This window comes from Rhinopithecus roxellana, chromosome 7 (genome assembly GCF_007565055.1).
Source record: "Rhinopithecus roxellana isolate Shanxi Qingling chromosome 7, ASM756505v1, whole genome shotgun sequence".
In the NCBI taxonomy this organism is placed as follows: Eukaryota; Metazoa; Chordata; class Mammalia; order Primates; family Cercopithecidae; genus Rhinopithecus; species Rhinopithecus roxellana.
Window position 1 is genome coordinate 11,355,649 of NC_044555.1, and position 13,600 is coordinate 11,369,248.

The 13,600-nt window shown below is 35.9% G+C and overlaps 1 pseudogene; it reads right to left on the reverse strand.

Annotated features, from left to right (window-relative positions):
- Positions 1–10,732: 10,732 nt before the first annotated feature.
- LOC104661855 lies at positions 10,733–11,262 on the reverse strand (annotated as a pseudogene).
- Between the last annotated feature and the right edge of the window lie 2,338 nt (positions 11,263–13,600).

The window sequence follows — 13,600 nt, forward strand, 5'->3', positions numbered from 1 at the left end:
AAAATACACCAACACTAACGATAACTGGTGAGCCAAAAAAAATTGCAAAAACAATTGCATAATGTTTTAAGAAAGTTTACAAATTTGTGTTGGGTCACCTTCAGAGCCATCCTGGCCTGCATGCTGCCCGTGCCCACAGGCACTGGTTGGACAAGCTTGCTCTAATATATGACCTGGAGGCTGGGATCATAAAGTTATTGTGCTTAAGAAGAAAAGTGACCTTGGATATATTATGTTTTGATTCAAGTTTTTGTTTTTTCCATTATAAAAGTAATATGCAATAGTTATGTAAAATCAGAAAAGTAAATATAGAAGAATGAGAAACTATAGCTCTCCTCACAGATTGACAGTATTAAATTTAACTCCATTGTACTGACTTCCCTTATTTTAAATACCCAATAGATTTTCCTCTTTGCATAATTATGATTATAGTATACATGCAAACTTGTCTTAGTTTTCAATTTCCAAAGTTAATATTTACTCTTCTCCAACATTATATTAATGGCTATATGGTATTATATTGAGTGAATATACATACCAGGATTTACTTCAAAATTGTTCTATTGTATATTAAGGATGTGTTGTTTGTTTACTGTTTCTCATAATAGTGATTATCACTTTGTAATATGACTGTTTTTCTGTGCATTGTGTTAGAAGGGATTTAAAAGCACTTCATTATAAACATGAGGCACAGTCCTCCCTGCAGAGAGAAATCATGGAAAACTGATGACAAAAATTGGAGTCATAAGGGAGAGAAAATTATTTTACTGTTGAGTTATTTGCTTTGAAATATTAAGGGCCAAACTCTAATGCAAAGCTTGTAGGTACACATATTCTTTTTTCCATGAACATCACTTAATAGAGGAAAAATGTTACGTATGGTTAAACCATTTTGAGAAAGACATTTCTGAAAACAAACAAAAAAATTTAAAAGACACATGGCTACATTAGTGGCTAATATCTTCCTTCCTTTAAATACTTTCAGAATGCTATCCTAGCCTATATCAAAATCCTTTCACATCAATTATAACTTCAGTTACTTGAGCCATTTGATATTCATCATCTAGAGAGACTTCTAAGGTAATTAACTACCCATGCATTTGTTTATAGTCTACTTGGTTACATAAAGGGCCTTTAAATAGACTGTCTGCCCTAGGCCTCTGTTCTGCCTGACTTACACAGCTGGCATGTCTTTCTTTATTCTGTTATCTCCTTTATTTTTTTCTAGTCCTTATTATAACCTGATTTTATTTTATCATATTATATTAATTTGTTTATTAGTTTATCCTTTCATCAGAATATGAACTTTTTAAGAGTACGGATTCTATTTGGTTCACTGCTTAATTCCCAGAAGAGCTGTGGAACAAAGGAATACCAATTGTTTGAAGTAGTTTACCAAATTGAAATACTTGCTGATGCTGAGGCTATTCAATTGAAATATATATTTACCTACAAGCACTCTGACAGGGATATTTTTCCTTGACTAAACTCTAGCCAGGCTCCTCTGAGCCCTCTTCTTACTAGGCCTCAACCTCGACTTATAAAGACTTTAAGAAACACTAATGCAGCTTCTAACAGCTCAAAACTACATCCTTAGGAAGACGCTAGCCTCTCTTAAAGTGCTTATCCAATAAAACTCAAGGATGCAAGAAGAATTTACTGTTTGTTTCAGTCAATACCTGAAGATATTCCTATCTCCCAGTCTCTATAGAAGGAAGGGTAGGAGCCTAACTTCCCCAAGTGCTGGTTAGAAAACTCAGATAGGTTTCAAATTAACTCTCCCCCCACCCCTACCTCCCTAATTTTTGTAAATTTTTTACTTCCCTGGCTCTACTGAAACCCCAATCACCTTCCTCTTTGTTACTTCATGCTCTGTTTAAAATACCTGGTTACCCTTGTATAAACTGAAATTGACTTCAGTTCATGATGAGCAGTGTTCCCTATTGCAATAGTCAATCACTGATTAAAATCTTTTTTTATTAAACCACTTTAGTGTCCAGGTTTCTGTAAAAATGCATGGTCACCTGTGTACAAATCATATTGAATTTGGTTCATGCTAGACTCTTTTTTACCTATTTCAATGGTATATTACTGATTAAAATATGTCCTTTCTACTTTAGCTTTGTTTATCTTTGGCATCTTTTAAAGACCAAATCATGTGTATTTTAGAAAACTTTATTCCCACTACTGTTGGCAAAGGCAAATTATAGAACACTGGCTTTTATATCAATGTTTTTGACAAAATAATACAAAATGCCATATGAAAATTTTCTAGATTTTCATTCCATAGTAGGAGAAACAGCTTTTCAAATAAATTTATTCTGTTTTAATTTGGGTTAATGTAAGAATTATTACATCTAGGCTACTATTTGAACATATTCTTAAGAAAAAAAAACTAGTGAATTTTCAAGAAGGAAAATATTTCCCCACATACTCTGTTAGCCTGAATTATTTCTTAATTCAAATACTGAAAATGTCCTTCACATCTTGATTTTTTTTTTTTTTGAGACGGAGTCTGGCCCTGCCGCCCAGGCTGGAGTGCGGTGGCTGGATCTCAGCTCACTGCAAGCTCCGCCTCCCAGGTTCACGCCATTCTCCTGCCTCCGCCTCCCAAGTAGCTGGGACTACAGGCGCCCGCCTCGTCACCCGGCTAGTTTTTTGTATTCTTTAGTAGAGACGGGGTTTCACCATATTAGCCAGGATGGTCTCGATCTCCTGACCTTGTGATCCGCCCGTCTCGGACTCCCAAAGTGCTGGGATTACAGGCTTGAGCCACCGCGTCCGGCCCACATCTTGATTTTTGAAGAGGTTGTTTTGGGGTCAAAATTATTATTATTATTATTTTATTTATTTATTTATTTTGAGATGGAGTCTTGCTCTGTTGCCAGACTGGAGTGCAATGGTGCTATCTCAGCTCACTGCAACCTCCACCTCCCGGGTTCAAGCGATTTTCCTGCCTCAGCCTCCTGAGTAGCTGGGACTACAGGTTTGTGCCTCCATGCCCAACTAATTTTTGTATTTTTAGTACAGATAGGGTTTCACCATGTTGGCCAGGATGGTCTTGATCTCTTGACCTCGTGATCTTCCCCCCTGGGCCTCCCAAAGTGCTAGGATTGCAGGGATGAACTACCACGCCTGGCCCCAAAATTATTTTTAATGGTTTTGAATTCCTTTCAGGCTTTGCATAGCATTGTGAAAGGTTTAAATATAAGCAGAGGGATTTATTTGTTTGATTTTGCTTGTTTTTTTTTTTCCTCCTTATGTTATTTTAGCCTTTAGCGTTCATCAAAAGGATGCAGACAGATGGCAGGATAAACAGTGCAGCATGTTATTTAAAGCCAATAACAGAAATCAAGGGCAACCTATACAATATATTAAGGACAAAGCTATAATGCCTTTATCTTTTAAAAATCTCTCCACATTACTCAAGGTGTGTGAACAGGGACATTTACTCCTCTGTACATTGTTTTAAACAATGACAAAAGAGAATCTTGGAAATTCTACACATATTTCATCGTGAAGTATAGCTACAGTGCATTTTCCCAATTTGTCATATTAGTACACAATCAAGGTAGATTTTAAAAAGAAAATGATTATGATGTTATAAATTTTTATGCCTATGATATTTACTGCTAATGCTTGAAGGACAAAATCCTCCTGACTTTCTTCCTCTGACATTTCTTCCATATTCTTGACATTGTTAGATTTTTAAATCATACATTCTTTAGACTTCTGGTATAAACAAAAGTCTTGGCTTACATGGCATTGTTAGAGAGCCAACTTTAAACATGACAATGATTTCCCATTTTGTCTTCTTAGATATCTGGGTAACATCTCCCACCTACTCTCCTATGATAGGCTTTCCTCTATAATATTGAAGTATATGGTCTTTTTGCAAACAAACACAGTCATTTTGTTATTAATCATCTACTAATCACTCTGAACCTATATCAGATCACTGAAATATTGAGTTTCATAAAATTTGGCCATTTCATGTTCATAATCTGAGCATTCAAAAAACTCAAAAGAATGCTTTTCTATATTAAACTTCAAATTGATATTATGCCTCACAAAAGCATTAATAACTTCCTTCCTCAATACTTATGACATATTTTTCTTAGTTATCCGCTTTATTTTTCAAAATAAAACAAAATAAGTAAGTAACCATTCTGATATGGTGCAAGAAGAGAGTTTCCTATTACTCCCTTCATTTTAGAAAATGTCTTGACTTGTGTTTTAAGGGCAAATAAATGAGGACATCTGTACTACTTTAGGCTGGTAATAATAATCAAAGAAAGAGAGTTCCCCATAACAAATGCTACTTGTTAAATAATTTTAAAAGAAAGTAATATGATCTTGCTAACTGTTACATTGAGAGAATTAATTCTAAAGAGATAAAATTGGCAGCACTGAATTCGTTGCACCTAGTTGCGAGCTCTCATTTGCATTCAGAGGTTCAGCTCCCTATTGGAGACAAGGCCAGAATTTGTGACTGGTCTATTAGGTTATTCTAGCAAACACTTGGGGATCTACATTTCTAGAACAAGGCAATGTAGGCAACTAAAGGTAGCCAAGGTAGCTGACCTGGACCTTTACAGGCATATTTTTCATGGATGGAAAGGTGATATAAGAAATGAGTTGAGAGAATGAGAGTTTTTTCTTCCTAATCTACAACCTCCCCCTGCTAACATTTCCTATTGGGTTGATGGTATCTAACTTTTCAGCAAGACAGAAAAAGCTGTCAAGGCTTGAATTGTGGACTGGGTGTTTGAGTGTTAACTCAATTCTTCTTAACTTTGGGACGTACCTAGCTTTGTCCCAACTTGTCCGGTTTTCTCCAAACTGTCTCTCTGAGTCATATATGTGCAATTATAACACAGTCCAGAACACTGACACAATTCTCTTATGTTTTGTCAAGTCCGGCCAGAGGAAGATTTTATTGAAACTGATCCCATCAGTGTGTTAAAATGCATACTATGAAATGTTTATCATGAAAAAATGCTCATCATCACTGGCCATCAGAGAAATGCAAATCAAAACCACAATGAGATACCATCTCACACCAGTTAGAATGGCAATGATTAAAAAGTCAGGAAACAACAGCTGCTGGAGAGGATGTGGAGAAATAGGAACACTTTTACACTGTTGGTGGAATTGTAAACTAGTTCAACCATTATGGAAAACAGTATGGCAATTCCTCAAGGATCTAGAACTAGATGTACCATATGACCCAGCCATCCCACTACTGGGTATATACCCAAAGGATTATAAATCATGCTGCTATAAAGACACATGCACACATATGTTTATTGCGGCACTATTCACAATAGCAAAGACTTGGAATCAACCCAAATGTCCATCTGTGACAGACTGGATTAAGAAAATGTGGCACATATACACCATGGAATACTATGCAGCCATAAAAAGGATGAGTTTGTGTCCTTTGTAGGGACATGGATGCAGCTGGAAACCATCATTCTTAGCAAACTATCACAAGAACAGAAAACCAAACACCGCATGTTCTCACTCATAGGTGGGAACTGAATAATGAGATCACTTGGACTCGGGAAGTGGAACATCACACACCAGGCCCTATCATGGGGAGGGGGGAGGGGGGAGGGATTACGTTGGGAGTTATACCTGATATAAATGATGAATTGATGGGTGCTGACGAGTTGATGGGTGCAGCACACCAACATGGCACAAGTATACATATGTAATAAACCTGCACGCTATGCTCATGTACCCTAGAACTTAAAGTATAATAAAAAAAAGAAAAAAAAGAAAAAAGAAATGTTTATATATAAAATTGCATGTATTTCCTAATTTAAAGCTATTTTAAAGACAGATTTATATGTTTTCTGCTTTCATAAAGGTCAACAGTAACTTCTTTAAGCCAAATCCTATATCATTGTCACTGTCTGGACTTTATTTCTTTTTTTTTTTTTTTTTTTTCTGCCGCTAATACTATTGATGAAGAAACTGAGATTGTGGAGGGTATGGGTTAGAGTTGATGTGACTAATCTCTTGTTTAAGTAAGGACATGGGATATAAAGATAGATGAGAGCTCTACGTAAAATATACAGTAGCTGTCATTGGTACAGACACAGACAGATAAAGCCTGATTACTATCTTAGGCTTGATTCATTGAGCAAATATGGAGTTTACATAAATAAATGCTGACTAGGTAAAGTGATAATAATGGGTTTGGCAGCTCTAAAAGGGAGGATGAATTAGAAATTATGTTTCCTGTTAAGTTTCATCATATTTAGATGTTCCTAAACTCTTTTGGTTTAAAAATGTAATTTTCAACATGCTTTATGATATGTTAAATCATAATAAATTTTTCAAAAATATAATTTTAAACATTCTTTATAATGTGATATGACATTTTTACATGTAATAAAGGGAATTATTCTAGTTGATTGAGAGTTGAGAACATTATTTTCCCACACAAAAGGATAATGCTGAAGTTGCAATTTTCTTTACCTGGCATTACTACACATAAGACTTATGAAATGATGACCTTCTAAGTACATAGAACACCTAAAACATGGTTAAATTAAATTATTGACACATGTTGAATATTAGTCTTCTAGCTCATAGAAAGCATATATACACAAAGCCCTTGGGATCAGAAGCACAAGGAAATAGATTCAAGTGGCTTGCTTTATAGCAGTGATTCTCAAAGTAAGGTCTGAGGAGCTTGTAAAACAAGCATATTTACAGAGCCTACCACAGACCTCCTGAATCAGAGTCTTTGGGGATAGCACCAGAAATCTCCTTATTTTACAAGCTTCCTAGAAATGTCCAATGCCCACTGAAAGTTGGAGACCTACTGCCTCAAAGAGTGATCTTTGGTTCCACTCCAGGATGGCCCTAAACCAGACCTTATTTTCAGCCTGTATCCCAAGAAATTTGCAAAAGTTCTTGAGAATAAAGGGTGTGTCTTTGTGGGCAGGTGTGAATTCCAGTACTCTGAATCTCTTTAAACAGGTGCAAATACCTATTTATTTTACTTTATTTGTATGTCTTAGATTTGTTGGAGAAAACTGAATGTGGCATTCCACTGAATAAACATAATGAGTTTCCACTGCCTTTTTTTTTTTTTAAGTCTGTTCCTTTCCCAAGCACATACAGATGTTATAATTTTGCTTCTATATGAGGAATTCTAACACAGAGTTCTAAATGACATGGGAATATAAAGTGATTGCCATTTATCCTGGAAAACATGTATGGGTGATGAGATTCTGGGTGTTTTCTTATTTATTTACTTATTTATTTTGTTCATCTTTACACTTTTATGTGTAGCTCAAGCTTCTTATAATAAGCTTGTATCTCCCTTTCTACACCTAGCATCCAGAAGGGTGCATGGTCTAAAGTTTTTATCTCAGCTATGGGGTTGGGAAACAACTCCCCAGTGATGATTTTGGAAGTTGTCAGTTCAGTTGTGCCCAGAATAACATTCACTGACGGATCAATAGGAAATTATTTTTTATTAACCTCATAGTAATCCAAGCCTTCATTTTAAAAGATTTTTTAACCTGCTTACAGAGTTATGGTGTGGATCTATTGTGTTATTGTTCTTTTTTATGAAAGAAAATGTATGTATCAAGGAAAGAAAAAAATTCCAAGGGCTAGTCCCTAAGGTAATTTTCATTTGCCACAGTACCTGTTGCTATCAAAATATTTTTCCTCAGAAAAACTATATTACAAATAAAAGTTTCATTTTATAATTTATGTTAAATTAAACTTTAGAATGGTAATAGCTTTGTCAATATATTACATAGAAAATAGAATGATATTCATGGTTTCATAGTGGTTGAACCTAATTTTGCAATAAATAAAGACTTTTTTAAAAAAAAAAAAGCAGCAGTGAAATTCGTTACTCTTAGTGACTCAGTAGAATAAGCTTTGAAATTCTAGTCTGCAGGGTCATTTTTAAAAATTCACCTGCTGTTCCTCCATATTTTTAAAAATTTAGGTGATCCTATATTTACATCATATTTTTCCTTAAGTAGCTTAAATCGTTAAACATCACTTTTAACATAGTGAAATTTCACATTCTTTTCTGCAAAATAGTAGGTACATAGTATTATCGTTTTTTATATATTCTAAACTATAGCACAGAAAGTATGAGTAATACAACAGTTTAGTAAAAAAATCAAATAATAAACCCCAGGGCTTTTAGTGTTGGTTGATTACCCCCCATGATATATGAGGTTTTTCTCTCTGCACATTGATTTCAGGCAACCCTTTGTAGCCTTAAAAAGCTGTTTTGCAAAAGAAGAAAAGAAATGGATAATTATATATATAAAGCAATAAATTAACAAAAAATTGGTTGTTTTTTAATTACTGGTCTCTATTTTCAATCCACTGTCAGAATAAATCTTCTTTTTTTTTTTTTTTTTTCTGAGACAGTCTTGCTCTGTCAGTGGAGTCTGCCCCCTGGGTTCAAACGATTTTCATGCCTCAGCCTCCCGAGTAGCTAGGATTACAGGTGTGCACCACCACACCCAGGTAATTTTTGTTTTTTTTAGCAGAGATGGGGTTTCACCATGTTGGCCAGGCTGATCTTGGACTCCTGACCTCAGGTGATCCACTCGCCTTGGCCTCCCAAAGTGCTGAGATGATTACAGGCATGAGGCACCACACCCGGCTGTATAAATATTTAATATTTAGGTGAACAGGTCTCCCTAGATGTGTAATACATTATTAAAAATGACCAACTCACCCAATTTTACTTTTCTCATTCGCTCTCACATTCAACTTTATCCAAAGGCTACAAGAAAATTACATTTTTACAAGCAATTAAACAGCTCCATAAATCTCTGCAGTTCTGACTTACCCAACAGTGAAAACAAAAATTTCACCTGCAGGTTTTAAGATGCACTGTGTCTTTGCCCTCAACTTAACTAATTGTGTTTTCTCCCTATATACATTTTCCACTTATGGGTTAATTGATTAATTACATCTCACACCCATTTTTTTCTACCTCTCTTTCCCAGCTGTGTATTTTCATTGACTCATAGAAATTTAGAGAAAGAGGTCACTTTACAGATTAATTATTCTATATATATTTTTGTCTGATGAAATGGAAGCACAGAGAGATTCAATTACTTGTCAAAAGTTGAATAATTAATTTTCCTGTACATAAAACATTTATTATTTGCTTTAGCAAGAAATATTATCAAATTATATATAATTTTCAGCACCTTATTTGTTATTCAGAAATATATGCATACTTTGTTACATATTAGAGTTGTACTGTATTTTGAGATAATTGTGAATTCACATGCAGTTATAAGAAATATTACAGAAAGATCCTGTGTAGTTTTTACACAATTTTCCCTAATGGTAACATCAGGCATTACTATAGCACAGTATTGAAATATAAAATTGACATTGATAAAATCTATCAAACATTCACATTTCACCACTTGTACACGAACTCATTTATGTGCATGTGTATTTAGTACTCTACAATTTTATTATATGTGTAGATGAGTGTGACAACTACCATGGTTGATACAAAGAATTTCATCCCAAAGATTCCCTATGCTACCCATTACAGCTACAGTCACCTCCATCTCTGCATATAGTGGAAACTTATTTGATCTAGAGATTTCCAAAACTGAAGTCTGTCCAGGAACTCATTTTGAAATGTGGACAAGACAAGGTCAAGGTTAAGTTCATCCCTCTGACAGACAACACAGTGATTGAGGGGCACCTGGGGAAGTTTGGTGTTATTTGCTTGGAAGACCTCTTTCATGAAATTGCCTTCCTGAGGAGGCATTTCCAGATCTCATGGTTCTTGCATCCTTTCCACCTCTCAGTGGCACATCATGCTACTAAACATAGCGTGAGCTTCCACAAGGAGATGGGCTCACCTGGCTATCGGGGTGAATGCATCAATCAAATCATCCACCAGTTGAACTACGCCCTGGTGAGGCAGGGCTGAAAACTGCCCTTGGGTTGACTTTTGATGGGCCATGCCTTGCCACTTAAAAATTCTTTTCGCATTTACTAGTATTTAAGAGTAACCTTGACATTGGGAGAAAAGAAGAGGCTGGTACTAATACCTTGAGACCTGCTGTGAGCGATGAATGCCTGATTAGGACATGGAGGTATGCATAGCCTAACTGTTATAGGCTTTAAAATGTTGAGTAATTAAAAACTGTATTGCTGCAGTCATTCAGATGGAAATGGGGAAGGAATATTATTAATAACTGATTTCAAAAGGACTGGAAGATGTGAAACATCTATTTTGCTGAAGAAATTGTAACTCTTTGAAATTGCTTTTTATTGGTGTTGTTATTACTCTTAAGTGCTAATCTGCAGTAAATTTTTATCAATGAAGTGAAAAAGTAAATAAATACATAAATAGGGAATCCTGTCTCTATTGCTTGTTTTTGCTAGGGTTGTTGAAGATCAGATGGTTGTAGGTGTGCAGTGTTATTTCTGAATTCTCTATTCTGTTCCATTGATTTATGTGTCTGTTTTTGTACCAGTACTGTGCTGTTTTTGTTATTATAGCCTTGCAGTACAGTTTGAAGTCAGGTGGTGTGATGCCTCCAACTTTGTTCTTTTTGCTTAGGATTGTCTTGGCTATGTGGGTTGTTTGTGGTTATATATGAATTTTAAAATAGTTTTTTTCTAATTCTGTGAAGAATGTCATTGGTAGTTTAATGAGAATAGCATTGAATCTATAAATTACTTTGGGAAGTATGGCTTTTTTTTTTTTTTTTTTTTTTTGGTATATAAACTATTTATTAACAGACAAGGCCTATAGACTTATTTCTTCTTGGACACACCCATGGTGCGGCCACGGCGGCCAGTGGTCTTGGTGTGCTGACCTCGGACACGAAGGCCCCAGAAGCGGCACAGCCCTCTACGGGCCTGAATCTTCTTCAGTCGCTCCAGGTCTTCACGGAGCTTGTTGTCCAGTACATTGGCTAGGGCCTGGCTATATTTTCCATCCTTTACATCCTTCTGTCTGTTCAAGAACCAGTCTGGGATCTTGTACTGGCGTGGATTCTGCATAATGGTGATCACAAGTTCCACCTTATCCTCAGCGGGTTCTCCTGCCCTCTTGGTGAGGTCAATGTCGGCTTTCTTCAACACCACATGAGCATGTCTTCGGTCCACACCCTTAATGGCAGTGATGGCAAAGGCTATTTTCCGCCGCCCATTGATGTTGGTGTTGCGTACTGGCAAAATATGCTGGAACTTTTCAGGGATCACTAGAGACATGGCGGCAGCACAAGCGGAGGTGTGTAGGCCTCCTGTGGAAGAGCAGTATGGCCATTTTTAAGATGTTGATTCTTCCTATCCAAGACTGTGGAATGTTTTCCATTTGTTTGTGTCCTCTCTGATTTCATTGAGCAGTGTTTTGTAGTTTTCCTTGAAGGACTTCTTTCCTTGAAGAAGTCCTTTACTTCCCTTGTTTGCTGTATTCCTAGGTATTTTAGTCTCTTTGTAGCAATTGTAAATGGGGATTCATTCATGATTTGGCTCTCGCTTGCCTGTTGTTGGTGTATAGGAATGCTAGTGTTTTTTGCACATTGAATTTCTGTCCTGAGACATTGCTGAATTTGTTTATCAGTTTAAGAAGATTTGGGGCTGAAATTGTGGGGTTTTCTTGGTATAGGGTAATGTCATCAGTAAACAAAGATAATTCGACTTCCTCGCTTCCTATTTGAATATGCTTTATTTCTTTCTCTTGCCTGATTGCCCTGGCCAGAAACTCCAATACTATGTTCAATAAGAGTGGTGAGAGAGGGCATCCTTGTCTCATGTCAGTTTTCAAGGGGAATGCTACCAGCTTTTGCCCATTTAGTATGATATTGGTTGTGGGTTTGTCATATATGGCTCTTATTATTTTGAAATATGTTTCTTCAATACCAGTTTATTGAGAGTTTTTAACATGAAAGGATGTTGAATTTTATCGAATGCTTTTTCTGAATCTATTGATATAATCATGTAGATTTTGCCTTTAGTTCTGTCGATGTGGTGAATTATGCTTATTGATTTGCATATGTTGAACCAACCTTGCGTCTATGGGATGAAGCCAAATAGATGGTGGTGTATCAGCTATTTGATATGCTGCTGGGTTTGGTTTGCCAGTATTTTATTGAGAATTTTTGCATTGATGTTTATCAGGAATATTGGACTGAAGTTTCCTTTTTTTTGTTGTATCTCTGCCAGGTTTTGGTATCAGGATGATACTGGCCTCATAAAATGAGTTAGGGAAGATTCCCTCCTTTTCAGTTGTTTGGAATAAGTTCAGAAAAAATGGTACCAGCTCCTCTTTGTACCTCTTGTACAATTCACCTAAATCCCTCAATTTCAGAACTCGTTACTCGTCTATTCAGGGATTCAGTTTCTTCCTGATTCAGCCTTTGGAGGGTTTATGCATCCAGGAATTTATCCATTTCTTCTAGATTTTCTACTTTATGTGTATAGAGGTGTTTATAATATTCTCCGATGGTTGCTTTTGTTTCTGTGGGGTCAGTGGTGATATTCGCCTAATTGTTTCTGATAGTGTCCATTTGATTCTTCTTTCTTTTCTTCTTTATTAATCTAGCCAGTGGTCTATTTTGTGAATTTTTTTCAAAAAAAAAAAAAAACAGCTCATGGATTTATTGATTTTTAAAAAATCCCTTAAAAAAGTTTCATGTCTCTATCTCATTCAGTTCTTCTCTGAGTTTGGTTATTGTTTTCTGCTAGCTTTGGGGTTTGTTTCCTCCTAGTTCTCTAGTTCTTTTAGTTGTGATATTAGATTGTTGATTTGAGATCTTTCTAGCTTTTTGATGTGGGGATTTGGTGCTATAAATTTCCCTCTTGCACTGCTCTAGCTGCTCTAGCTGCATCCCAGAAATTCTGGTACATTTTGTTTTTTCTCATTAGTTTCAAATAACTTCTTGATTTCTGCCTTAATTTCATTTTTTACCCAGAAGTCATTAAGGAGCAGGTTGGTCAATTTCCATGTAGTTGTGTGGTTTTGAGTGAGTTTCTTAATCTTGATTTCTAATTTGTTTGTGTTGTGTTCCGAAGGACTGTTTGTTATGATTTCAGTTCTTTTGCATTTGCTGAGGAGTGTTTTACTTTTGCATTTACTCTAAAAATTGTGATCAATTTTAGAGTAAGTGCCATGTTGTGATGAGAAGAAGGTATATTCTGTTGTCTATGAATGGAGAGTTCTGTAGATGTCTATCAGGTCCACTTGATCCAGACCTGAATTTGAGTCCTGATTGTCAATTTTCTGTTTTGATGATCTGTCTAATATTGTCAGTGGGGTGTTTAAGTCTCCCACTGTTATTGTGTGGGAGTTTAAGTCTCTTTATAGGTCTCTAAGAACCTGCTTTATGGATGTGGGTGCCCCTGTACTGGGTGCATATATATTTAGGATAGTTAGCTCTTCTTGTTGTATTGATCCCTTTACTATTATGTAATGCCGTTCCCTTCTCTGTCCTTTTTGATCTTTGTAGGTTTAAAATCTGCTTTGTCAGAAACTAGGATTGCAATTCGTGCTTTTTTCCCCTGTTTTCCATTTGCTTGATGATTTTTTCTCCATTTCTTACTTTGAGTCTATGTGTGT